This window comes from Petaurus breviceps, unplaced genomic scaffold (assembly GCF_028583685.1).
Source record: "Petaurus breviceps papuanus isolate PSGF00001 unplaced genomic scaffold, PetGlider_PUasm1.0 175, whole genome shotgun sequence".
NCBI lineage: Eukaryota > Metazoa > Chordata > Mammalia > Diprotodontia > Petauridae > Petaurus > Petaurus breviceps.
Window position 1 is genome coordinate 58,995,150 of NW_027185764.1, and position 8,087 is coordinate 59,003,236.

The following is an 8,087-nucleotide window of genomic DNA, read 5'->3' on the forward strand; positions in this document are numbered from 1 at the left end:
CAGCTAGAAAAGAATCATAATTTCCATCAAAATATTTTGTAAGATGCTTTGAGGCACTTCAGAGAAGAGCTTTATAATGATTACATTTGTTTTTATTGCATATTTATTTTCACTGTTCTTGTGTTCAACTAAAAAGCAGAAGTGGAGGAAAAGAGCCTTTAGTGATCTCCCTTAATGGTAGTGCCTTCTCTCTTATTATCTCTGATGTATCCTATCTGTATCTTGTTTGTACATAATGGTTTACATGTTTCTCCCATTAGACTGTGTGCTTCTTGAGAGCAGGGACTGGGTTTTTGCCTTTGTATACTCAGGTCTTAGCACAAGGTCTGGCACCTAGGAGGTGCTTCATGGTTTGAATTATTGAATAGTTATGTGCATTTAGCTGTCTGGTATACAGGAGCTCCTTTCCTTGAAATTATCTCAGAATAAGGAGAGAAGAAAAATGTGGAGGAGGGCAGTTAATCATGAATGCTATTTTCAGAAGTAAAAATACAAAGTTTCTTTGGTGATCCCTAGGGAAAAGGTGCTGGGGAAGCTAAGTGGAGAAAGAAACCATGAGGCTAGCCAAAAGGCTTCAGAGCAGAGAGATCCCAAAGGTTGATTTTAGGGGTGGGAAACGCTATCAGAATGACCAAACTGTTAGAATTTAAGGCAACAAAGACTTTGACTCAGTTAAGAAGCCAAAAATGAGATCAGTTGGAGTAATACTTAAAGGTCTCAATCCAGATTGAGAGGGGTGGGAGTAAGATCAATTAGGTCTCCCTACTGAGCCCTCTTTTCTTCACCCTTATATTTCACTTAGTGATTTCATCAGGAACCATATGTTTAATTACTATTTCAATGCTATTCATTCTCAAATCTATCCTGCCCCAACTTTTCTTGTGACCTCCAATCTCATTTTGAACTAGATGTCCAGTATACTTCTTACTCCAACATGTCCAAAACAGGACCCATTCTCTTTCCCCTAAACCCTCCCCGTCCTTTTCTTGTTCAGCCCATTCAGTTACATCTTACTCTTTTTTTTTTTTAAAGCAATCAGCTTAAGTAACCTGCTCAAGGTTACACGCCAGTTATTTCTGGGTGTGGTGCTATCTGAGCCCAGATTTGATCCCCAGGTCAGCCCACACAGGAGCCGATGCTCTTACTCGATGAGCCACCTGGCCGCCCCTTACATCTTACTCTTAATGACTCCTTTTGGGGTTTTCTTGGCAAAGATACTGGAGTGGTTTGCCATTTTCTTTTCCAGTTCATTTCATAGATGAGGAAACTGAAGCAAACAAGGTTAAGTGACTTCCCCAGGGTCACACAGCTAGTAAGTGTCTGGGACCACATTTGAACTCAGGTCTTCCTGACTCCAAGCCTACTGCACTATCCACTGGGTCACCTAGCTGCCCTCTTCCTACCTTCCCTGTTACACTAACAGGCAACATGCTTGGGGTAGACACTCCTCTAACTTCCCCTGGCACAATGGGAACAATTTGTTCCAAAGGCCATGAAGGTGACTGAAGCAGGCAATGTAGAGAACTTAGAACTTGGTCAAATATAGAAGATGCCAAGGTCATATCCACTGCATCCCAGCCATAACCAGTCATCTTGAGTTTTATCCTCCCACAGAACATGGGTGATGACTCTGGAAGGGAGAGTGAAACCAACAGCTTTGTGTGACTGCCTTAAATTCAATGCATTGCAGGAGTCAAGACATCATCGTGTGATGTCACTGGCCCTATTCAAAAACCGAAGGAGGAACAACAGAGGGCAGCGTCATCCTCTCAGTCCCTCAGGTTAACAATATAGATGTCATCCTGGATACCCACTTATCTCTCAGCCTCCATATCCAAGCTGTTGCCAATGCCTGTCAATTTCACCTTTGCAACATCTCTCAAATACTCTCCCTTCTCTCTCCTGACATTGTTACCAGTTTGGTGCAGATCATCATCGCCTTACACCTAGATTATTTTTATTTTGTTTGTTTTGAGGGGGGAAGGCAAAACAATTGGGGTTAAGTGACTTGCCCAAAGTCACACAGCTAGTGTCAAGTGTCTGATGTGACTCCCGGTTTGAACTCAGCTTCTCCTGACTCCAGGACTGGTGCTCTCTTCACTGTGCCACCTACCTGCCCCTCTCACACATAGATTATTTCAAGAGCCTGCTTGTGGGTCCACCTACCTCAAATCTCTCCCTAGTAAAATCCATCCTCCCTTGATTCACTAATGTAATTTTCCTAAATTGAAGATTGGATCTGGTCACTCCCAATAAATTCTAGGATTGGAATTGCCTCCAGGATCCAATACAAAACCCTCTGTTTCATATTCAAAGCCATTTCTAATCCCATCCAACCTTTCTCCCCAGAGCTACTCTTCCAATCACTGACATTGGCCTCCTGGCCCTTGAATAAACAAGACAGTCCAACTTTTCCAACATCCCTGGTCTGGCTGCATTTGGTCTGTCTCCCCTATGCCTGGGATGTTTTCCCTCCAGAATTTTGCCTACTGACCTTCCTAGCTTCCTTAAAGTCATAACTAAAATCTTACCTCCTTTGGGAAGTTTTCCCCAACCCTTTTTAATTCCAGTGCCTTCCCTCTAATAATTATCTTCAATTTATCTGATATATGTTTGCTTTGTATATATTTCTTTGCATGTTGTCTGTCCCACTAGCCTGTGAGTTTCTTGAGTACAGAAACTGTCTTTTGCCTCTTTTTTTTAATCCCCAGTGCTTATTAGCACAGTGTCTTAAAGGCACCTAAAAATATTTATTGATTGAAATAATATTTGTATACTTGATAATACGAAAAAAAAAGAAAAGAAGACAGGGTCAAGAAGAATTATTTCTACTTTAGTTTCACACATGCAAGAGGAAGAGTAAGTGAATAATCTTAAAAGCTATGTTTAGATGGAAGAAAAGTAGAAGGAAAAGAAATTAGGGTAAAAATCTTTAAAAGGTTGATGAGGTTTGGGCTCTGGGAGCCCCCTTGAACTCTCCTTGAGTCCTTGGGGGTACTGGCTCTGGGAACCTCCCTTGGACTCTTCATTAAATTGTCTCATTTGATGAGGCATTTGCATGAGGCAATAAGCCTCAGACACTTAACACAAAACTAGCCATGTGACCTTGGGCAAGTCAACCCCAATTGCCCTACCTTCCCCTCTCCAAAAAGCAAAAAAAAAAAAAAAAAAGAAAAGAAAATTAAGACCATTATAAGAAGCTATAATCCCACTTGGAAAGATATTATTATTGTGGTTCAGTTTTCTTGGCAAAGAGCAGTTTGCCATTCCTTCTCCAGCTCATTTTACAGATGAAGAAACAGAGGCAAAGAGGGTTAATTGACTTGCCCAGGGTCACACAGTTAGTAAATGTCTGTACCCCTCTGACTCCGACTTGGAAATATCTTGATGTCTTTGTCACAAAGGATGAGAAGGCTAAGGTCCTGTACTGTGCTGTAAAGTTAGAGGATGAACAGAATAGAACCACATGACCCAGAATGGCCCTCATTGGAACCATAACAGTGAGAGTGATTGGGGAACATTCAATAATACAAAAATCGCCTTCTATGACAATCTAGAGTAAGAGGAACAGCAACTGATAGATTGAAGAAAATCCTATGACACTATACAGAATACACATCCTGATGCTTTCTCTATTCCTTTGTATGCTGCCACCCAGAAAATTGTTCATTTCCATCCAAAAAATCGTTGTGATCTAAAAGTCATCATTTCAGCCTATGTTAATCAATTGGTAGCAGTCATTCATGATTACTTTCATAAATCCTGCCCTGGATGCAATGGGAAAATTGTTGGTGAATTTAGGGGAATTTTACCCAATGTGTTTGATACCATCAAAGGAAAGGAGAGGGAACTTGAGAAAGGAAAAGGAAAATAAAGAAAATAAAGATAAGGAAGTGAAAATTTTGGTGGCAGGGCCCCACTCCAGGTGCTTGATGCCTTGGGGTGCCAATTAACTCCTTTTTGTCTTATTTCCTGAGTTTGCCTTTAATGGACCAGGGTGAGTCCCAAACCAGGATTTTTCCTTTAACAACTAGGATTTGATTTTTATCTCAAGTTCTGGGTAGAGGAGTAGATAAGAGAAGGGGCCTCACAGCTTAAACCCAAGTTTGTTGTTCAGTCATTTTGAGTTGTGTCTTACTCTCCATGACCCCATTTGAGGCTTTCTGGGCAAAGATACTGGAGTGGTTTGCCATTTCCTTCTCCAGTTCATTTTACAGATGAAGAAACTGAGGCCAACAAGGTGAAGTGTCTAAGACCATATTTGAAGTCAGGTCTTCTTGACTCCAGACCTGGTGTTCTATCCACTGCACCACCTAGCTGCCCCTTAAACCCAAGACCTGGGTTTAAATCCTGCCTCTGAAACTTACCTTGTGACTCAGGACATATACTTAACCTCTGAGTCGACCAGACAATTTCTAAGACTATAGACTGTGGAAAAGCTGCCTTCATGGATGAGCAAAGGAAGTTTCTTCACCTGGAAGTTCCCTATACCAATGAAATCACAGATCCTTGCAGGTATTTAACAAAGGTATCCAAAAAAATGAACAAAAGATATATTTCTTAAGTTTAATCTGCATTATTAACATTTTCTTAAGTCTTGATAACCAACAAAATAAAAAATCAATCCATTTTGTAGCATTTATGGATTTCTGAGGTGTAACTAAAAATTCAACAATCGACCCATGTAAGTCAATTAGAGCTGGCTGTAGGACCACAGGAGCCAGGTGGTCTCCCACCTGTTTTGGCAGCCATTTTAGTCAGAACCTGGATTTTTTTGACTTATGTGAACTGATGCAGAGTGAAGTACGCAAAACCAGGAAACCAATATCCATGCTCACTATAACAATGTAATAACTCCTCCTATACAGAAGGAATGAAATAAAACCCCATGCTGTGTAATCATAATGACCAAGGTTGGTCCTGAAGGGGTGCTTGGGTGTTTGTGCTTAGACCCCAATTCCAAGATCACATTTCTCCCTAGCTGCAAAACACTATCCCTGATAGTTTTCTGCCCAGTACAATGACACTATGCCTAGCAATTACTCATGAGTGGGTTCCAGTAAAACATCTTTCCTCATCACAAGAACAAACTGACCTCTGAAGAAATTCTCTTGTCAAAATAGGACTATCTTGTAACCACAGAATTATCATGTATTGATTCCCAAAGTTATTGTATTCAATTCAGAGGTCAAGCTATAGATATCAGCTCTCAAAGCTATCTTTCTATGGATATAACAAACCAAAAACACACCCCTGAGAAACCCCTTTCCCTGGTTTCCAGTAGTGAATAATGCCTGTGACCTAGGTTATAAATTATTACCTAATTAGCATATCTGTCAAATAATCCACTACTTTTCCTATATAAACTTTAGCATCATTGCTGTTAAGTTGCAAGTTCCTTAAAGAGCTCTGTTTGACATATGGGTGTTAACAATAAACCTTTGGTAACTTGATTTAAGAATGCTTGAGTCTGTGAATTGATTCCAGATTACCCTCTCCTGTACTTCAGTCCTTGAGGGGTTCCTGAACCCCTTAAACCACATCAGTCCCAGAAGACAGGTGAGAAAATCCACCTCCCTTATGTCTTTGAAGTGTTGGGGCCCACAGATATGGAATACTGCTTATTCTGTCAAACATGATTGATATATTAATTGGTTTTAAAGTGTTTTTTTTTCCCTCTCTCTTTTAAAAATGTTTGCTATAAAGGAATAGCTTATTGAGTAGGAGAGGTGGGGAGGCATATATGCTCAGAAATAAAAGTAAAGTTAAAACAAAAAATATAAATCAAAATAAAATTTAAAAAACAATGTCCTTTTTAGATGTCTTTCCAAGGAAGTTGTAAATTCACTAAGGGCAGAGACCATATATAATTACTTCTTTGAATCCCTCTTAGGACTTACTGGACAATGCCTCAATAGAGTCAGAAAGAAAAGAGAAAAGAGGTTAGTGACTGAGGCAACCCAAGAGCCTTTGTAATGTAGAGGGCATTCTGATTTTTATAATAACATGGGATATGATATGTGTAATGAATATACTAATAGATTAGACTTTTCAGAACTGCCTCTCTTGTGAGAGAGCTCACAATGCAGCTTGAACTTATCAACCCAACTTTGACAAGGCTCACAGTGACTGGCATCCTTCTGCCTACATACCTGAAAGTGAAGCAAATTAAAGACTGGAGAACCTTTTCCTGTCATAGAACTCTGGTTCTGTGACCCACTAAGTAAGGACACCCAAGGACTCCAGCATTGTATTGTCTTCCATTTGTGGCTTTGTCATGGGAAACCACTCTGGCTCAGAGAATAATCACTTGTAATTTACCCTCCCCTCTCCCTTCCCACTTGTGATTTATGTTTATAATCTCGGTCTTTACTTCAGCAGCCTGGAATTCTCATCAGGAGAATTCCCAATTTGCAAATCTGTTCCTGGTACTGAAGCTAATTAATTAAATGACTACCTGTTTACTGGCACTTTGTCTCTGGCCTGCCATTCTCAGGTTAGAGACTGGCTCAGTAAACTCCTGTTAACAGTAACCTTGATAAAACAGTTAACAAGTATAATAAGGTATCTGTCCAGTTCTGGAAACAAAGATCCTTTCAATGAAGGGGATCTGAGTACAGAGAGAGTGGGAGAGACCTTGCTTTAGCACCACAGGGTGAAAGAAGGGAGGGAATACACTTCCTGGAATGTTTCCATATACAACCAATGCTATTTCTACCTCTAGTAATGAAGGCTCTGATAACAAAAGGTGAATTTGAAATGCATCCTCTTTGTGAATAGAAGTACTACTGCTTTCATTGAAAACTGACTCTATTAAGGCATTGTCCATTAAGTCCTAAGAGGGATTCAAAGAAGTATTTATACAAGGTCTCTGCCCTTAGTGAATTTACAACTTCCTTGGAAAGACATTCCTAACATACATGATACAATGAAAAGACTAAATTATAGAAATTCAACACACTCTCTTCATTGCATTTCTACTCATGATGATTCTGTCTTTTTCAAAGGTTTTGTTGTTGTTCATTACTTTCAGTCGTGTCTGACTCTTCACAGCTAAGTGTCTGAAACTGGATTTGAATTCAGGTCTTCCTCACTCCAAGCCTGGAGCTCTCTCCACAGTGCAATCCAGCTGCCCTTTTCAAAGGTTAGATAATTTTAAAGTTTATGTTACCCAAAGAGTATGCAATGAACAAGAAAATAGTCTCCTGAATATCAAAAATTTCAGGAAAAAGGGACAGATTTTCTGTGAAGTGTTATGTAAGAAAAATGAAGTTGGAGTTGTTTAGAGCAGTGGTTCTCAGAGTATGGTTCATAGACCTCTGGGGTATCATCTAGCCTGTACGGTCCCTATCTCTTTAGGGTAGTAGTTTCTAAAATATGGTCTCAGGGGAACTGTGGGCATCTTTCAGAGGGTTTCTGAGGTCAAAACTATTTTCATAAGAATACTAAGATATTTAAATTTCTAATTCAGTAAATATCAATCTCTCTGCACCCACCCCTCCCCCTCTGCCCTTCCCCTCCACACACATACTGTCCCATATAAACAAAAGTTCTTTGTGAAGGAAGATCCTCAATAATTTTTAAGAGGCTAAAGAAAGGGGTCCTGAGACCAAAAAGTTTTAGAACCACTAGTATAACAAAGGACATATTGATGTTGACTTGCAAACATAGCTACCTACAAACTTTAAGTTACTAAATGGCACTGTGAAAGGGAAAAACTCAAAAGAACCAGGGAATGAGAAGGATTGAAAAACCTTTTGGTATTACATGTGCAAAACATTAAAAACCAGAATATTCAATAAATATGTGTCATGTGGAATTAGTACTGAAATACATATTCATATTGCAAAATTTTAGCACTATTTTCATACTTACTAATAAAAGCCAATATGTGTGTCTATAACACATACACACACATACCTTACGTTCATATTCAGAGATGATCACTCTCTACTCACATATGAGTGAAAAGTCTTCATGATCCTGGGTTTTTGGTCTCATTGATGTAGACTTTCCCAACACCTATGTAAACTGTAACTCTATGCCTTCTCATTCCATGTATTTCTTATTTATGTCTTCACATAAAT

General features: G+C 39.5%; 1 long non-coding RNA gene across 1 annotated transcript in view; it reads left to right on the forward strand.

The window, feature by feature from the left end:
• Positions 1-7,037: 7,037 nt before the first annotated feature.
• Positions 7,038-8,087, forward strand: part of LOC138159152 (uncharacterized) — a 14,686-nt gene continuing 13,636 nt past the window's right edge. Inside the window, exon 1 of the long non-coding RNA XR_011167822.1 lies at positions 7,038-7,144. This is a non-coding gene — a long non-coding RNA (uncharacterized lncRNA). The remainder of the gene's footprint in view (positions 7,145-8,087) is intronic.